The sequence below is a fragment of the Macaca mulatta genome, chromosome 9, assembly GCF_049350105.2.
Source record: "Macaca mulatta isolate MMU2019108-1 chromosome 9, T2T-MMU8v2.0, whole genome shotgun sequence".
NCBI classification, from domain to species: domain Eukaryota; kingdom Metazoa; phylum Chordata; class Mammalia; order Primates; family Cercopithecidae; genus Macaca; species Macaca mulatta.
In genome coordinates, this window is record NC_133414.1 from 107,774,561 (window position 1) to 107,794,219 (window position 19,659).

The following is a 19,659-nucleotide window of genomic DNA, read 5'->3' on the forward strand; positions in this document are numbered from 1 at the left end:
GCTAGTTGTCAAAAGTCTGGACTGGGGGGCTGGGCGTGGTGGCTGGCACCTGTAATCCCAGCACTTTGGGAGCTGAGGTAGGCGGATCACCTGAGGTCAGGAGTTCGAGACCAGCCTGGCCAACATGGTGAAACCCTGTCTCTACTAAAAATACTAAAATTAGCCAGGCATGGTGGTGTGCGCCTGTGGTCCCAGCCACTTGGGGAGCTGAGGAAGGAGAATCACCTGAACCTGGGAGGTGGAGGTTGCAGCGAGCTGAGATTACACCACTGCAGTCCAGCCTGGGTGACAGAGTGAGACACTGTCTCAAAAAAAAAAAAAAAAAAAAAAGTCTGGACTGGATCTGAAACCCTCTGCTTCTGGTTTTTCTTCCAACCTACAGAGCAGGCCCAGTTATCTCTGAACGTCTGTCCCCACCCCAAGCTGCGCCTCATTGAGTTACTTTCAGTTCCCCAGAGGAACTGCATCTTTCCTCAGACTGAAGCTAGGCGCTGTCTCCTGTTTTAAGGGCCTATCCGGTGCTCTCCTTCCCCTTTAGTCTGGAGCTGAGCTGCCTGGGTTTGAATTTCAGCTCCACCATTTACTGTGTGCCTCAGTTTCATCATCTATAACGTGAAAATAATAATAACATCTATCTTATAGGATTGTGGTAAGGACTGAATGAAGGATTCATGCAAAGTTTTTAGAACAGTGCCTGATGTATAGTATCGCTAAATAAATATTAACATTTGCTATCACTCCTTGAAGTCTCATATTGGGTGTTATTCCCCTTTAAGCCTTCTCTAATCCTTCAAGTCTAGATTAGCCCCCATCTTGGATGCTGCTATAGTACCTCATCAGTTATGCCTAAGGTGGCACTTATCATACTTGTCCACACTCCTGCCCTCTGCATTACCTTCTGTCTCTCCCCAGTTGTAATTTATGTATTCACCTTTAGATCTGCAGTGTCTAGTGCAATTTTATTTTTAGTCTCTCAACTTATGGCAACTTTCTCATCAGTGTGGGCAGAGTGGTGGGAGAGGGGCCTCAGTCATGATGGGGTACAGGAGGCAGCCACAGAGGGTGACCATATAGCAGTCATAGAGGGCCAGAAGCCATGCAGGAAGTGGACAGATGCTGAGTACTGATTCAGGAAGAGCACATGTGATTCAGCAGCCAATGGTGAAGGTGTCAGGTTCAGTGAACTCCTCCGTGAGGTCTGGGAGGTCCTGTGATGTGCTTATTGTGGGCCAACTTGGCAGCCACATTCATCAGCCCCTGGGACAGGTTCTTCAATTTGGTGTCCATATCAGAGAACATCCCAAGCTTTCCTTAGAGGGTGGTACACACCAGGCTCTTGTGCAAGTCCAAAAGGTCCTTGTCAGCCATTAGCACCTTGAGCTCCTTAATGGGAACTCAATAAATATTTAGTGAGTGAAGCATTATTATTTTAGCCAATGCTCATTTGAGACTCAGGAGGCTGGTTTAAAATGGGGACCTTTGAGTTTGCAGTAGGGTTCCCCAGTGGTACATATAGATCTTTTGCACAATCTGTAAAGACATCTCTCTATGTGGATACACTGAAAAACAAAATACATCCCTTTGGGTGGATGATTTTCAGAGATAATGTAACCCCATGCCAGGGCACCCTGTTGGGCAAGTGAAGCTCTGGCTGAACTTCAGCCCCCACTCCCTGCTCAGCCAAGGGCCAAACTGGAGATTTCAGGTGCCTCATAGCCAACTTTGCTTTCTCTGAACAGAATATCTGGTTCCATAAATAGTGTCTTTCTAGCCCTACTTTATAGTAACCTTGCTGTCTGAGATAATGTACTCTGGTAATGAAATAAAAACAAACACTACAGAAGTTGGCCCTGGGAAAAATCATAAAGTACACTACGGTTTTTTCCAGCACCCTCCCTTTCCCCTTCCTGGCATACCTTCAAACCAATTTGATACATATTATTGTGTGTCTACCATTTGTAAGTTCCCATGCCACACAGATCCTTGGATAAACAGTTTGCTTATGGTCTAGTGGGGAAACCTAATAATAATAGCTGGGAGTGCTAATAATAATAGCTAACATTGATTATTTATTATGTGCCAAACATTGTAATGCTTTATATGTGTTGTCTCGTGTAATCTTTACAAAAATTCTGTGATATTGGTTTCCGCATCTTCCAGCTGGTGGAAGAAGGTCATTTGGTTAAGGTCACACAGCTAATAATAGGCAGAGGGGAAATTTTGACTGATGTAGTTAGGCTGCAAAGTCTGGGATCCTAATGGATACATTCTACCTCCCTAAGAGCTGTAATATAAGTCTAAACCAAGTGCCATGACACAGTGGTACATGCTTGTAGTTCCAGCTACTCAGGAGGTTGAGGCAGGAGGATTGCTTGGGCCCAGAAGTTTGAGGCTGTAATGTGCTATATTTGCACCCGTGAATAACGACTGCACTCCAGCCTGGGCAACATAATGAGACTTTGTCTCTAACAAAATAAAAATAAAAAATAATAATACAAGAAAAAGTGCCATGAGAAGCAGAATAGGGAGTGATGGCTTCTGGAGAAACTTCTCAAAGGATGGGACACTTCAGTTGGATCTAGAAAAAGGAGTAGAATCTGGTGCCCATGGCAAGCCCCTTCACCCTCCCAGCAGTGCTTAAAGATCTTTTCTCTCTTTTACCTTAACTATAGTGTAGATTTAAGAGTAAAAAGTCCCCTTTTTCCCCAAGCTCTGAGCAGTCAACCTACTTACATGTCCATCTTGGAGATTTGAAGGCAGAAGTACAGAGTTTATCCTTCACTATGGGTCGTGTAATCAAATAAGCCTTTACAAAGCAATCAACTGCACATTAAATGATTTCCTTAATCATGATTGCACCCTTGGTAATAACCTACATCTGGTAAACAGTTTTTATAAATCATTGTGATTGGTATTGCCTTTACTTGGTCAAATTACGTTTTGAGAGGGCTTTCCCCCTTGTGTTGTCTTTTTGGTTGTTTCTCTGCTCTTTATAACTAGTGATGGTGCTCAAGGGCAGTAGGGTTTAATCCCACCCACTACTGTCCAGAGGTGATGGGCTGCATCTGTGCAGAGTGAAGGTGAGGCCTGGAGTAAATAACGTGGAGTCTATTCTTTTAAGTACTTCGGAGGAAGGCCAAAATCAAGGGCAGCCCCTGTGGTGAAGAATCACTAAATGTCTTGATGGTTTGGTGAAGTGTGCAAGAGTGGAATCACTTTTTCGTCTTGGTGATATTGGTGTGTGTGTGTGTGCACGCATGTGTGTTCTGAGGCAGTGCTTCTCAAACTTGAATATGGGTATGTATCATTAGAGAACTTGTAAAAATGCAGATTCTGATCCAATAGCTCTGAAGTAGGTCTACATTTCTAACAAGTTCCCAGATGATGATAATGCTGCCCCTCCACAGGCCACACTTTGACTAGCAATGTGCCAGGGTCATCACATGCCTTAGTCTCAGGGCTTATTTTGGTACTAAATGACCAAGCTCTTCCCACTCTCCACCCCCTCACCAAGCTACCACTTCTAGCACTGATCAGCTGTCATTGCAGGGTGATGGGAAGCCTAATTCATTTATTCATTCAGCAGATATATGCCCTAAAACAGGAAACTGAGGCTCCCAATTTGCCAAATCCTAGAAACTGGAATCTTCAGTACACACAAACTACTGTTACACAAAAAGGCCTTGTGTTAGATTTCCTACATGTCTCCACCTTTTCTCCATGGCTCCAAGCTTCCCTAAACTTCCCTTATTCTCTGCCTTCAGCTTGAGAAGTACTGGAGCAGAATGTGTGGCTGCCTGCAGAACCTTGTGCTGGGTGTTGGAGTCCCAAGAAGCTAGAGGTAGCAGGGGCTCAGGGCTCTGAGATTGGGAACGGTGTGCCTGAGGCATTGTCTATGCTCTGCAGAAGAAAGGTGGGAATAAGTCTAGGAGCAAAGCAAGGAAAGTGGGTGCAGAGAGAACCGATGGAATTTCTTTAGGCTTGGAAACTTGAGGGAGTTGTGAAGAGAAAATAAGTTTTTGGAGAAAAGAATCCAAAGTAGAGGTTATCTAACATGTATGCGACATGCAGTTTTGTTAGAATATCAAAGTGACTTTAGAGATCCACAATGGCAGTACATGCCCTACACAAAGAGGTGTTTCCTTCCATAACCACTGCTTGATTTAAAAAATTAAAAAAAGAAGCCAAAAAAAAAAAATGAAGCGTTTCCTTTTGATTCATAGGAAGGATGTAAAGCATTGCTTTATGTCCATGAGGATAAAAGTAACGTAGCACATGCCTGTTAAAGAAAACATGATACTATAGATTACAGTAGGGAAGAAAAACAATCACTTGTAATATTTTGGTGCTATTTCCTGGCAGTTCTTTTTTGCTATGCCTGGGTTGTTTCTCTCATTTGGCATTCACTTGAGTAGGACCTTGAAAAATTATGAGATGGCACCATGATCATTAGGCCATATATACAGTTTTAAAGCCTGGTTTTACTGTAGCAGTGAAGCACAACTATTTTCCATTTTATAGCGTGGTCTTTGTTAGCGTATTTTTTATAGTCACATGGTTTATTTAACAGTTCTTCTGTTATTGAACACTGAGGTTGTTTCCATTTCCAATAAATGTCTTCGTGCAGGAAGTTTTTTTCCATATGTAGGATTGCACTCTGAGGATAGGATCCGACAAATAGACTTACTAGATTGAAACTTGTTAATGTTTTTTAAAGTTCTTGATTACTGTTGCCAGGTCACCTTCCCAAAGGTTGGGCCCTTCATGCTCTCAAAAGCAGTTACTGTTTTGTGGCATCCCTGACAGCTTTGGTGTTTTTGTTTTTAAATAATCTTATCAATTTTTAGATTGTTTTAGTTTGTATTTCTTTAATTACAGTAAATTTGACATTTTTCACATGATATACTTCTTTTGTATACTTTTTACATCCTTTTCCTGTTTATTATAATACTTATTTGGATTTGACGTTTTTAATCAACATATGTGAGTGCTTTATCATATAAAGGTATTCAAGTTTTCCTGCCATACTTATAATAGTTTTTCGGTATTTATTTATTTATTTATTTATTTTTGTTATGATGGGGTTTCACCATGTTGCCCAGGCTGGTCTAGAACTCCTGCACTCAAGTGATCTGCCTGCCTAGGCCTCCCAAAATGCTGAGATTACAGGTGTGAGCCACTGCACTTGGCCTGTGATAGTTTTTCTGAATCTGTTCTTACTGTGAATAGATCCAACACATTTTTATATGTGGTGTCATAGTTTTCTAAATAGTTTGACATCATATTTTTATTCTCTGTAGCCCAGGATATTACTTTTAGAAGATTCTAAATGATTTTTATTTTTGTTTAGCCATTATGATTAATTTTTCACTTTTTCCATGATGGTTAAAGAATATGGCTTTATAATTTCTGAGGTTTCCTTGTAACTAAGCATATGGTGGGTTTGTATAAATCTATGAACACTTGTGAAGAAGCTGTATGTTTTTAGGATATAAAATTGGATATTTATTAATCAATCCAGTCTTTTCAATTATATGGTAATTTATCTCCAACCATAATATTCTCCGATGGGTAGAGAGGAGCTTAGTCCTACCAACACCTTGATTTCAGTCCAGTGAAACTGATTTCAGGCTTCAGACTTCCAGAGCTGTAAGAGAATAAATGTGTGTTGTTTTAAACCACTGAGTTTTTAATGGTAATTTGTTATAGCAGGCAAAGGAAATGAATACGGTAAGAGTTTAATGAAAGGAAGTGCTGGTGGCTTTAGTTAGTTAACACACAGACTTATAGTGGATTAATTCAGTTAATTCAGTTTTCCAACAATCCTAGGAGGTTGGTATAATTTAATGTTAAGTAACTCAATTGTTAAAGTCTCTCAGTTGGTAAGTGCTGAAGTTGAGATTCAAATCCATAGTTGTTGATCTTATTATCTGGAGATATAATTGATATAATTCACATATCATATAATTCACCAACCTAAAGTTGACAATTCAGTGGTTTTAGTATATTCACAGGATTGTGTACCACCACCAAAATCAATTTTGGAACATTTTATCACCCTGAAAAGAAACCTCATACCTATTAATGGGCACTCCCCATTTCCTCCCTACGTGCCCCTCCACCCCTGCCCCCCCGTCTTCTGAGTCCTAGGAAAACACCAATCTACTTTCTGTCTCCACAATTTTGCCTATTCTGGACATTCATTTCATAGCATATATCCCACTGAATGTATATACCACATTTTATTCATCAGTTGATGGATAGTTGGATTGTTTTTGTTTTTTGACATTGTGAATAATGCTGCTGTGAGCATTCATGGACAAGTTTTGGTGTGGACTTATGTTTTTAATTTCTTTTGGTTATATACCTAGGAGCAAAATTGCTGGGTCACTTGTATGTCTATGTTTAACCATTTGATGAACTGCCAGACTGTTTTCCAAAGCAGCTGGACTATTTACATTTCCACCAGCAATATATGGTGATTCCAATTTCTCCACATCCTTGCCAACACTTGTTATTACCTATCTTTTATTACAGCCTTCCTAATGAATGTGAAGTAGTATCTCATTGAGGTTTTGATTTGTATTTCCCTGATGGCTGATGGTTTTGAAAATCTGTTCATATGTTTAGTGGGCATTTGTGGATCTTTTTTGGAAAAATGTCTGTTCAGATCCTTTGCCCATTTTTTTTTTTTTTGAAGTGGAGTTTCACTCTTGTTGCCCAGGCTGGAGTGTGATGGTATGATTTTGGCTCACTGCAACCTCTGCCTCCTGAGTTCAAGTGATTCTCCTGCCTCAGCCTCCTGAGTAGCTGGGATTACAGGCACGTGCCACCACGCCCAGCGAATTTTGTACATTTAGTAGAGACGGGCTTTCACCATGTTGGCTGGGCTGGTCTCGAACTCCTGACCTCAGGTGATCCACCTGCCTCGGCCTCCCAAAGTGCTGGGATTACTGGCCCCTTTGCCCATTTTTTAAATTGGCTCACCTGTTTATAATTGAGTTGCAATGATTCCTTATATATTCCCTTTTCAGATATATGATTTCCAAAAATTTTCTCCCATTCTGTGGGTTGTCTTTTCACTTTCTTGACAGTGTTGTTTGCAGCACAAAATTTAAAAGTTTTAAATTTTGATGATATTCAATCTATAGTTTCTTTGGTTCTTATGCTTTTGTTGTCCTATCTAAGAAACTATTGCCTAATAGTTTGCCTAATTGCCTAATGTATGTCATGAAGACATACATCTATATTTTCTTCAAAGAGCTACATAGTTTTAGCCCTTGCATTTAGGTTTTTGATCCACTTTGAGTTAGTTTTTGTATATGTTATGAGGTAGGGGCCAAATTTCATGTTTTTCTATGTGAATATATAGTTGTTACAGCAACATTTGTTGAAAAGATTATTATTTTCTCCTGTTAATTGTTTTGGCACGCTGTTGAAAATCAATTTCCCATAAGTGTGAGCATTTTTTTCTAGACTCTCAGTTACATTCCATTTCTTTATATATCTAGCCCTATGTCAGTTCCACATTTCTTGATTACTACAGTTTGGTAGTAAGTTTGGTAGTAAGTTTTGAAATCAGGCAGTGTGAGTCCTCCAATTTCTTTTTATTTTAAAAATATTGTTTTGGGTATTATGGGTCTCATTAACTTCCCTATGAATTTTAAGATCAGGTTGTCAACTTTTGCAAGGAAGCCAGCTGAGATTTTAATAAGATTGCATCAACTCGGTAAATCTATTTGGAGAATATTGCCATCTTAAAAATATTAAATCTTCCAATCCATGAACATGTGATGTCTTTCTGTGTATGTAGGTCTTACTTAATTTCCTTAAGTAATATTTTGTAGTTTTCAGAGTGTAACTTTTGTATTTTTTTGTTAAATTTATTCCTAAGTATTATTTTCTTTTTGGTGCCGTTATAAATGTAATTGTTGTAAAATTTCATTTTTGGTTTGTTATCATAGATTTTTTGTTGTTGTATTAATTTTTCTATTTTGAAAGGACTTCAAAATTACAGAAAAGTTACAAGAACAATTCAAAGAGCACTTCACAAATATTTACCAAGTTAAAAAATTCTGCCACATTTCCTTTATCATTCTCTCTTCCCTTTTCTGTTTCTCCCACATATAACAGTCACATACAGTATTTTTCCTGAACCATTTGAGAATAAGTTGTATATATTATGTTCCTTTGCCCCTAAAGATTTCAGTATGTATTTCCCAAGAACAAAGATATTCTCTTATATAACCACAGTACAGTAATCAAACTCAGGAGATCTAACACTGATAGAATACTTTCAATTGTAGTCTATAATCAAATTTTGTTAATTGGTGAAACAATTGTTATAGATTTACTTTTAACCTCAATTACCCTCAATACTGTATTCCTCATAAGTTCTTAGATTCTTTAACAGTGCTTCAAATAATAGTGACTTCATGCTCTTAATGCAATTAAGATTCATTTAATTCAATACAATTGTCTGTTGTCTATTTACCTCTACTCATGTTTTGTATGTTTTTGCAGTTCATATTTTGATAAAATTGAAATAACTCATTTTTATCTACTTTTTTAGTCTTAAATTCTGTTCCCCCCCCCCATTTGGCTGATATGTTTTGTCTGTTTTTAATCTTTCTAAATCCAATTTGATTCTCTGTTTTAATAGAGGAATTTAAACAGTGCACATTTATTTTACCTGCCTTTTTTCATTTTATTCTCTTTAGTGTTTAATTTTTTTCTGTTATGCTTTTTACTCTACAGACTCTAGACTTTGTTATTTGTTTTTATATTTCCACAAAGCTGTGAATAATGGACATCTTATTTTTAATTGTACTTGTAGCAATCTTTTTTTTTTTTTTTTTTTTGAGTCAAGGTCTTGCTCTGTCACCCAGGCTGGAGTGCAGTAGCATAATCATAGCTCACTGTAACCTTGAACTCCTGGGCTCAGGTGATCCTTCTGCCTCAGCCTTCCGAGTAGCTAGGGCTATGGGCGTGCACCACCATACCCAGCTGATTTTTTTGTTTTGTAGACACAGGGTCTTGTTATGTTGCTCAGGCTATGGAAATAAAAGAAAATCATTCCATCCTGGCTAACATGGTGAAACTCCATCTCTACTAAAAATACAAAAAAAAAAAACCAAAATTACCTGGGCGTGGTGGTGGCTGCCTATAGTCCCAGCTACTTGGGAGACTGAGGCAGGAGAATGACAGGAACCTGGGAGGCAGAGCTTGAGTGAACTGAGATTACACCACTGCACTCCAGTCTGGGAGACAGAGCGAGACTCCATCTCAAAAAAAAAAAAAAAAAAAAAAAGGAAAGCATTCCTGAGCTTAAATTTATCTTAATATCGAAGTGAAGTTAGTAATTTTTGACCCCATTATGAGAGAAGGGTTAAGAGTTTTTGTGTCCCTGTGTCCTCCTTTTTCTTATTTTAAATATTTAATTTGACAATGTTATAAATTCAAATAGTAAAAATTATATTAGTCATTTATTTCACAGGATGTTTTTCTCTTTGTTTGGATATTAATAATCAAACTCATCCCTCCATGAATTTAATGAATTTTAATATAGTTCTTATCTCACTATGCCTTTCCCCATTCTTGGGTCCCTAATCTTGATTCCTTTCATAATGGTTTAGTAAGCATATTAATTTTTTAGAAAGGGAATCAATGTTATAAAAGAGAGACAACTTCTCTTAAATATAGCAATCTTTCCCCCTCAAGTCATTGGAAATATTCCTCCATTGTCTTGAGAAGTTTGATGCTGTAAAGAAATTACTATAGTTTGAATATGTCCCCCTAAAAGCATATGTTCAAAACTTAATCCCCAATATAACAGCGTTGGGAGGCAAGACCTACTGGGAGGTGTTTGGGTCATGAGGGCTCCTCCCTCATGAATGGATCAATGCCAATAATAAAAGGACTTGAAGCTGTGAGTTTGATCTCTTGCTCTTATGCTCTCTTGCCCTTTGCTTTCTGCCATGGGATGACACAGCAAGAAGGCCCTCGCCAGATGCTGGCCCCTTGATCTGGAACTTCCCAGCCAACAGAACTGTGAGCCAAATAAACTTCTGTTGTTTATAAATGACTCAGTCTGTTGTAACAGCACAAAACAGACTCAGAAGTTGAGGACAACTGTTTTTTAGCCTGAATGGTTTTTGTTCCTCATTTCTGAAATTTACAACTTTCACAATAAGACAACTGGATATAGACTTCCTTTCAAAAATTTTTGCCTGGAATATGGTAAACCCTCTTGATTTCCAAATTTAGGACTTATTTAGGAGCAAGAAAGATTTCTTCTGTCACAACTTTGATTAATGCTCCTGTTTCCTTTGTTTGTTTTTCTTCTTCAGGGACCTATTATTTGAATCTCTTATCTCTAAATTGCCTGCCTGAGGCCTGCCTGCCTACCTTCCACCCTCCCTCCCTTCTTCCCTCCTTCCTTCCTTCCCTCCCTCCCTCCCTCTCTCTCTTTTTCTCTCATTCTTTTCTTTTTTCTTTTCTTTTCTCTTTGTCTGCCTTTCTTTTTTCTTTCTTTCTTTCTTTCTTTCTTTCTTTCTTTCTTTCTTTCTTTCTTTCTTTCTTTCTTTCTTTCTTTCTTTCTTTCTCCTTCCTTCTTTATTCCTTTCATTTTCTTCATTTATTCTTCATTGCATTCTGAGACTATTTTCCTAAGAATTTCCTCTATATCACTGATTCAATTTTCCTTAACTATCTCCAGTATAAACTTTCATTCAGTTACAATGTTTTTGGCTTCCATGAAATCTTTTATTTTAGCTTGTTTATGGCAACATCCTCTTGTACAGAGTTCAAAAAAAACAAAAGATTTCCATCTTATTCCTGCCTCATATCTATTTTAGAGGCAAGCTTTTCCTTCATTGTTCTTTCTATTTTCTTGCAAATTTATTTAATCTAAGGCCTTATCCTTGAAAGAAAAGAGATTCCTTTTGTATGTATGTATGGATGAATGTGTTTTTCACCTATCCTAAAAAGTATTTAAGGATGTATTGGGGGAGATTTATCCCAGTCTAACGTTAGATATGGATAGAATGCATAGTCTGCCCATGGCTCCCTCAGGTTCTGTTCAGATCTTGGAAAAATGCAATCACCAAATGCTAGATCCCCATCTAAATATGAGGAGACATCTAAATCCTCTGAGCAGAAAAGTTCACTCAGATCCAAGAAAGAAGGCGAAAGTCTTCTCGCCATGTACAGTAGTCACGTTCCAGAAGATAAAGTTACTAGGGCTGTCAGAGCTTTATCAATATGGTTATCCAGAGGCATAAAGGCATTCAGGAATGAGCCTTTGTTCCTTCCCCACTGAGAGCAAACCTCTATTGAATTAGGGAGTGAGCTCCTGTTCCACTGCTTAGCAGTTTTCCTGAGCCTTTGTTGGATATCATTTCTATGATCTCTTTAGACTTGTGGTAGGTAGCATATGGCTGCTAATGTGGCTGTTTCTTTGAAGAACATTCCACGCAGAGGAACCAACATGTACAAAATTCTGGGGAGAAATTAGGTGTTTAAGAAACAACAAAGAATCCAGTGTGGTTGGAGTGGAGAAAGCAAGGAGGTGAGAGCTGAGAGGTAGGTTTGGCCTAAACAGAATGTCTAGCATCCTGCAGACCACTATATAGCCTTTGACTTTTACTTACAGAGCAATGGGAAACCACTGTGAGTGTTGAGCACAGGAGTGACTTTATCCAATTCACGTTTTAATAGGATCACTCTGGCTGCATTGTAGAGAATAGACATAAAGGGATATGAGCAGAAGAAGAGAGACTAGTTGGGAGACTACTGCAGTAATACAGGTAAAAGATGATGGTGTCCATTTCTAGGTAGTAGCAGTGGATGTGGTGAAAAGTGATTGGATTTTGGACCTAGTAGAGCCAATAAAATCTGCTAGTTGGATTTGAATGGGAAACAAGAGAGAAGGAAACTTGACTCCAAGGTTTTGGGCCTTCCAAGAAACTGAAGGATGGAGTTGCCTTGAGATGAGACGACTGTAGGAGGAATAGCTTTGAGTGGGAAGATCAGGATCTCAGTTTTGGGTGTGTTAATTTTCAGATGCCTGTTTGACATGGGTCTTTCAAAGAGAGCAGAAGGATATACAAATTTGGAGTTTGGGGAAGAAGACTGGGCTTGAGATATAAATTTAGGTCATCAGGTGGTGTTTAAACTGAGTGAGACAGGATTTAAATCCAATGAGACTGGGTAAGTGAGCGTAACTAGAAAAAACAGCAACAACAATGCTCTAAGCACTAAGCCAGATGCTCCAACTTTAAAGGTTGGGTACAGGATGAGAAACCGTCCAAGAAGGTTGAGAGAGAGAGAGAGAGAGAGAGAGAGAGAGTGTTGGAGTGGGGGAAGGGGGATAAACTAGGTAGGTGAGTATGGTGTCCTGGGAGCCATCAGAGAAAAGTGTTTCAACTGGGTCTAACTGAGTCTAATGCTGCTCATGGGTAAAATATGAAACTGAAAATTGACCCTGGCATTTGGCATAGTGAATGTTGAAGGTTGTTAGTAAAGATTTCACAAGTAGAGGAAGTCTTTTAGGGATGGAAATATTTACAGAAAGGTGTGTAACTTCCTGGTGCTGATGTCTATCCAAACTGCAGACATTTTCTGTGAAAGAAAAGCCAGAGGCCTTTCAGGGCAGGAAGTATGGTCTTTTTCAATTGTGTTTTTCTCAAAAAGCTTGCTCTAAGATTCAGATTGTGAAGAGACAGCCCAAACTCCAGGTGACAGTATGTTACTCTTCCCAGAACTGCCTTATGACTTCAGAGAGCAGATCTGTTTGCAAAACTAATGGAGGATTAGGGCTGGGGAGGAGTAGAAGATCACATTTCAAATGTGGTGTACGTATCTGCATTTGGCATTTTAAAAAGACTCAGTGGATTTTGGTGCTGGAAGACACTTAAATATCCTCAAATCTCTTAATTAAAATGAAATTAATTACATTTGCTATCTGTCTTAATTACAAAAATAATACAGGTTTATAACAAAATTTAGAATATATAAAGAATAAATAAGAAAATAAAAATTTGTGTAAGTTTACTACTTGTAACTCTGTCATATGACTTTTTAGTCTTTCTCTTGTTCCCTCTCTTTGGCTTACTTTTTATTTTTTTTTTGTATTTATTTTCTACAAATTTGGAGCCACGTTATGCATACCAATTGTAATCCTCAATTTTACTTTACAGTTTGTCGTGACAATTGAGTGGCTTTTACCATACGATCTTTTAATGGCTGCATATAATATTCCATCATTTGAATATGTACCATATGTCTATTTAACCATTTCCTTTTGGGAAGCATTTGGGAAACTTCCAATTATTTTCCAAATTGTTTTTCAAAAACATTTGCAAGTTATTTTCCAAATATATAATTATATTATAACTTCTGTGGATTAACCTCATTTCACATCTTTGACAATTTCTTTAGGACCAATTCCTTTAGGATCAATTCTTAAAAGTAGAATTTCCAAATTTCTTTCCAAATTTCAGCAGTGTATGAGTGAGAAACATTGAAGTCCTGAGGTGGGAAGGAATGTGCTCATATTGCACAACTGGTTGGTGGCTGAGTGTGCCCAGTTCCCTTGCCTGTTTTGAAAAAGCCCCTCTCCTTTTCTTGCTACCATGCATTCTATAGCATTTCAACCTCCTTTTAGTGATGTTCCATATGATTCCTTGGACCTTGATGACATTTAACTTTTTCCTGAAAACTCTTGGCTCCCACTTATCCCAAACTAGTCCCCCAGTGTATCTCTAGGCATGAACTCTGAACAATTAGAGATGTCCTTTTTCATGAGAGAAGATGTGCTTCTCAGATACATTCCCTCTTTAGGAGTACAAATGTTTTCCCGTTAGTGAAGAACAACCATCCATTAGATATTCCTTCATGTATCTGAAGGCTTCCTGGAGTTTTCCTGACTTCTTTTTAGCTTTACTGGTCATATATTTTCTCTCTAAAATCTTACTCACTGTAGTACAGACATACTTCAAAGTTATTGCAAGTTTTGTTCCAGACCGCTACAAAGGAAGTAATATGATTAAAAGAGTAATATGAATTTTTGGTTTCCCAGTGCATATAAAAGTTATGTTTACATGATACTGTATCATTAAGTGTACAATAGCATTATGTCTAAAAATCAATGCACCTTAATTAAAAGTACTTTATTGCTAAAAAAAATGCTAACAATCATCTGAACCTTCAGTGAGTGGTACTCTTTTTGCTGGTGGAGAGTCTTGCCTTGATGTTTATGCTGCTGACTTATCAGGTGTTGATTGCTGAAGGTTGGAGTGACTATGACAGTGTATTAAAAGAAGACAATAATGATGTTTGTCACATTGAATGACTCTTCTTTTTATCACAGATTTCTCTGTAGCATGTGGTGCTGTTTGATAACATTTTACTAACAGTAGAACTTCTTTCAAAATTAGAGTCAATCCTCCTCAAGCACGTCTGCTGTTTCATTGAGCAAGTTTAAGTAATATTGTAAATCCTTTGCTATCATTTCAACAATATTCACAGTATCTTCCCCAGGAGTAGATTCCATCTCAAGAAACTACTTTCTCTGCTCATCCATAAGAAGCAACTTGACACCTGTTCAAGTTTCATCACAAGACTGCAGTCATTCATTCACATCTTCAGGCTCCACTTTTAATTCTAGTTCTCCTGCTGTTTCCATCACTTCTGCAGTCACTTTCTCTGCTGAAGTCTTGAGCCCCTCCAAGTCATTCCTGAGGGTTGGGGTCAACTTCTTCCAAACTCCTGTTAATGTTGGTATTTTGACCTCCTCCCGTGAATCATGAATATTCTTAATGGCACCTAGAATGGTAATTTTTGTCCAGAAGGCTTTCAATTTACTTTGCCCAGGTCCATCAGAAAAATCATTATGTATAATATTTTTATACATACCTTACTAAATATATTTATAAGTATAATACCTTACTAAATGTATTTCTTAAATAAGACTTGAAAGTCAAAATTACTTTGTTTTGTGTTGCTATAAAGGAATACCAGAGACATGGAAATTTATAAAGAAAGAAAAGTTTATTTGGCTCACAATTCTGATGACTTGAAAGCTAAAGACTGGGCATCTGGCGAGGGTTTCAGGCTGCTTTCACTGCTGGAGGAAGGTGAAGAGGAGCCAGAGTATGCAGCGATCACATGGTGGGAGAGGAAGCAAGGTATAGAGGGGCCGGTGCTAGCCTCTTTTTAACAACTAGCTCTCATGGGAACTAATAGAGTAAGAACTCACTAACCCCCAAAGAAGGTCATTGATCTATGCATGAGGGATCTGCCCCCATGACCTAACACCTTCCATTTGGCCCCACCTCTAACACTGGGGATAAAATTTCAGTGAGAGGCTTGGAGGAGATAAATATCCAAACCATAGCACTCCTTGAACCATAGGCTGCAGAATGGATGTTGTATTAGCAGGCATGAAAACATTTATCTTCTTGTATATCTTCATCAGAGCTCTTGGATGACCAGGTGCATTGTCAATGGACAGTAATACTTTGAAAGGAACATTTTTTTCTGAGAAGCAGACATCAACAGTGGGCTTAAAATATTCAGTAAACCATACTGTAACAGATTTATGGTCATCCAGCCTTTTTTGTTCCATTTATAGAGCACAGGCAGAGCAGATTTAACATAATTCTTAAAGGCCCTAGGATTTTCAGAATGGTCAATTAGTAATGGCTTAAACTTAAAGTCACCAGCTTCATTATCCTTTAACAAGAGAGTCATCCTGTCCTTTGAAGCTTTGAAGCCAGGCATTTCACCTCTCTAGCTGTGAAAGTTCTAGATGGCATCTTCTTCCAAAAGAAAGCTATTTCATCTACATTGAAAGTCTGTTGTTTCATGTAGCCACCTTCATCAATGATCTTAGCATGCTTTTCTGGATACCTTGCTGCAGCTTCTCCATCAGCACTTGCTGCTTCATCTTGCACTTTTACATTACAGAATTGGCTTCTTTTCTTAAACCTCATGAACTAACTTCTGCTGGCTTCTGACTTTTCTTCAGCTTCCTCACGTCTCTCAGCCTTCATAGAACTGAAGGGAGTTCAGGTCTTGCTCTGGTCAAAGCCCTAGGCTTTGGCTTAAGGGAATGTTGTGGCTGGTTTGATCTTCTATCCAGACCACTCAGACTTTCTCCGTATCAGCAATAAGTTTGTCTTTCTCATCATTTGTGTGTTCACTGTAGTAGTGTGTTTACTTTTTTAAAATAATTTTTCTTTGTGCTCACAACCTGGCTGTTTTATGCAAGAAGCTTAGCTTTCAGCCCATCTCAGCTTTTGACATGCCTTCCTCAGTAAGCTTAATCATTTCTAGCTTTTGACTTCGAGTGAGAGATGTATGGCTCTTCCTTCCACTTGAACACTTAGTGGTCATTGTAGCATTATTAACAGGCCTAATTTTGATATGTTATGTCTTAGGGAATAGGGAAGCCCGAGGAGAATGGTGGAGACAAGGAAACATGGTAGTGAAGCAGTCAGAACACACACTACATTTATTAAATTTGCCGTCTTACATGGTACAGTTCATGGCATCCCAAAACAGTGACAATAGTGACATCAAAGATCACTCATCACAGATCTACATAACAAGTCTAATAATAATGAAAAAGTTTTAAATATGGCAAGAATTACCAAAATATATTACAGAGACAGAAAGTGAGCATACGCTCTTGAAAAAGTGGAGCCGATAGCTTTGCTTGACACAGGGTCACCGCAACCTTTAATTTGTAAAAAATGCAGTATCTGCGAAGTTCAGTAAAGCAAAGCTCAATAAAATTATAGGAAAGTCATCTTTCAGTGAACTCCAGTGATTGATGAAAGCCTTCATCCCCATCCTATACTGCTTCTGTTTTACTTTGACTCACCCCAACCCATACACAGCAAGGCCCACACATTAGAGCAGGTTGAACTGCTGGCTCCTCGATAACTGAGAAACTCTTAAAAGGTAATGCTAATTTGTCCAATTCTTAACCTGCAATATCCCATTTTACAAATATTGGATTTTACAAATATTTATTAGGTTGAACAATTTGAAATGGACAGTTTTGTAAGTCAAAAATTGTCATCTTGGCAGTTTCTTATGATTCATCCTAATATGTAAAATGATCTTAGATATTGAGGACATGTTACAGAAAATATTGCAATTTATCTCCATGGTAGATTCTGAAAGGCCTGTCCGTGACTCCTACGTACCCAACCAGGTCTGCTGCATACAACCGGTAGATTGTTGGGGCATAACTCCAGTGGTATCCAGATGGTCTAGGGTGTAAATAACACCCCTGGAGTTGTGAAGTCCCCAGCCTACACAAACATTTAAAGCAATCATGAAAACTTCTTCTTTTTACATCCAAACTAACAAATCAATTGTTAAATCAAAAACAGCAACTAATTACTCAGATGCTTCCTAATTGCTCAGTGGTATAAGTAGGCCGTTCTCCACTCAGTTGCTGGGTTTTCATATAACAGTGTTTCAGAGGCCTTGATATATTTCTGTTTTATTGCCTATTCCAAAAACCCTCCTCACATATTACATCTATACTACTCAAAGATGCTTCTTTTTCTTTTTATTTTTTTTTGGAGACAGAGTCTCACTCTGTCACCCAGGCTGGAGTGCAGTGATGTGATCATGGCTCACTTCTGCCTCAGCCTCTTGAGTAGCAGGGACTACAAGTGCATGACACCATGCCTGGTGAATTTTTAATTTTTTTGTAGAGATGAGATCTCACTATGGGGCTCAGGCTGGTCTTGAACTCCTGGCCTCAAGCAATCGTCTCACCTCAGCCTCCCAAAGTGCTGGGATTACAGGCATGAGCCACCATGCCTGGCTATCAAAGATTTTGTTTTTTTAATTATACTTTAAGTTTTAGGGTACATGTATAAAATATGCAGGTTTGATACATAGGTATACATGTGCCATGTTTGTTTGCTGCACCTATTAGCTCATCATTTACATTAGGTATTTCTCCTAATGCTATCCCTCCCCCTGCCCCCCCACCGCATGATAGGTCCTGGGGTGTGATGTTCTCTGCCCTGTGTCCAAGTGTTCTCATTGTTCAATTCCCACCTATGAGTGAGAACATGTGGTGTTTGGCTTTCTGTCCTTATGATAGTTTGCTCAGAATGATGGTTTCCAGCTGCATCGATGTCTTTGCAAAGGACATGAACTCATCCTTTTTTATGGCTGCATAGTATTCCATGGTGTATATGTGCCACATTTTCTTAATCCAGCCTATCACTGATGGACATTTGGGTTGGTTCCAAGTCTTTGCTATTGCGAATAATACTGCAATGAACATACATGTGCATGTGTCTTTATAGTAGCATTATTTATAATCCTTTGGTAGATACCCAGTAATGGGATTGCTAGGTCACATGGTATTTCTAGTTCTAGATCCTTGAGGAATTGCCACACTATCTTCCACAATGGTTGAACTAGTTTACCCTCCTATCAACAGTGTAAAAGCGTTCCTATTTTTCCACATCCTCTCCAGCATCTGTTGTTTCCTGACTTTTTAATGATAGCCATTCTAACTGGTGTGAGATGGTATCTCATTGTGGTTTTGATTTGCATTTCTCTAATGGCCAGTGATGATGAGCATTTTTTCATGTGTCTGTTGGCTGCATAAATGTCTTCTTCTGAGAAGTGTCTGTTCATACCCTTTGCCCACTTTTTGATGGGGTTGTTTGTATTTTTCTCGTAAATTTGTTTAAGTTCTTTGTAGATTCTGGATATTAGCCTTTTGTCAGATTGCAAAAATTTTCTCCCATTCTGTAAGTGGCCTGTTCACTCTCATGGTAGTTTCTTTTCCTGTGCAGAAGCTCTTTAGTTTAATTAGATCCCATTTGTCTATTTTGGCTTTTGTTGCCATTGCTTTTGGTGTTTTAGTCTTGAAGTCCTTGCCCATGCCTATGTCCTGAATCATATTGCCTAGGTTTTCTTCTAGAGTTTCTATGATTTTATGTCTAACATTTAAGTGTTTAATCCATGTTGAATTAATGTTTGTATAAGGTGTAAGGAAGGGATCCAGTTTCACTTTCTCCATGTAGCTAGCCAGTTTTCCCAGCACCATGTATTAAATAGGGAATCTTTTCCCCATTTCTTGTTTTTGTCAGGTTTGTCAAAGATCAGATGGTTGCAGATGTGTGGTGTTATTTCCGAGGCCTCTGTTCTGTTCCATTGGTCTGTCTCTCTGTTTTGGTACCAGTACCATGCTGTTTTGGTTACTGTAGCCTTGTAGTACAGTTTGAAGTCAGGGAGCGTGATGCCTCCAGCTTTGTTCCTTTGACTTAGGATTGTCTTGGCAATGTGGGCTCTATTTGGTTCCATAGGAACTTTAAAGTAGTTTTTTTTTAAATTCTGTGAAGAAAGTCATTGGTAGCCTGATGGGGATGGCATTGAATCTACAAATTACCTTGGGCAGTATGGCCATTTTCACGATATTGATTCTTCCTATCCATGAGCATGGAATGTTCTTCTATTTGTTTATGTCCTCTTTTATTTTGTTGAGCAGTGGTTTGTAGTTCTCCTTGAAGGGGTCCTTTACATCCCTTGTAAGTTGGATTTCTAGGTATTTTATTCTCTTTGTATCAATTGTGAATGGGACTTCACTCATGATTTGGCTCTCTGTTTGTCTGT

At 38.5% G+C, this 19,659-nt stretch overlaps 3 protein-coding genes across 23 annotated transcripts in view; 1 reads left to right on the forward strand and 2 right to left on the reverse strand.

Annotated features, from left to right (window-relative positions):
• Positions 1-19,659, reverse strand: part of TCTN3 (tectonic family member 3) — a 150,716-nt gene that overhangs the window by 92,569 nt on the left and 38,488 nt on the right. The window lies entirely within an intron of this gene.
• The window catches only part of ENTPD1 (ectonucleoside triphosphate diphosphohydrolase 1), a 205,866-nt gene that overhangs the window by 65,395 nt on the left and 120,812 nt on the right, over positions 1-19,659 (forward strand). The window lies entirely within an intron of this gene.
• Positions 1-19,659, reverse strand: part of LOC114670014 (uncharacterized) — a 152,597-nt gene that overhangs the window by 10,804 nt on the left and 122,134 nt on the right. The window lies entirely within an intron of this gene.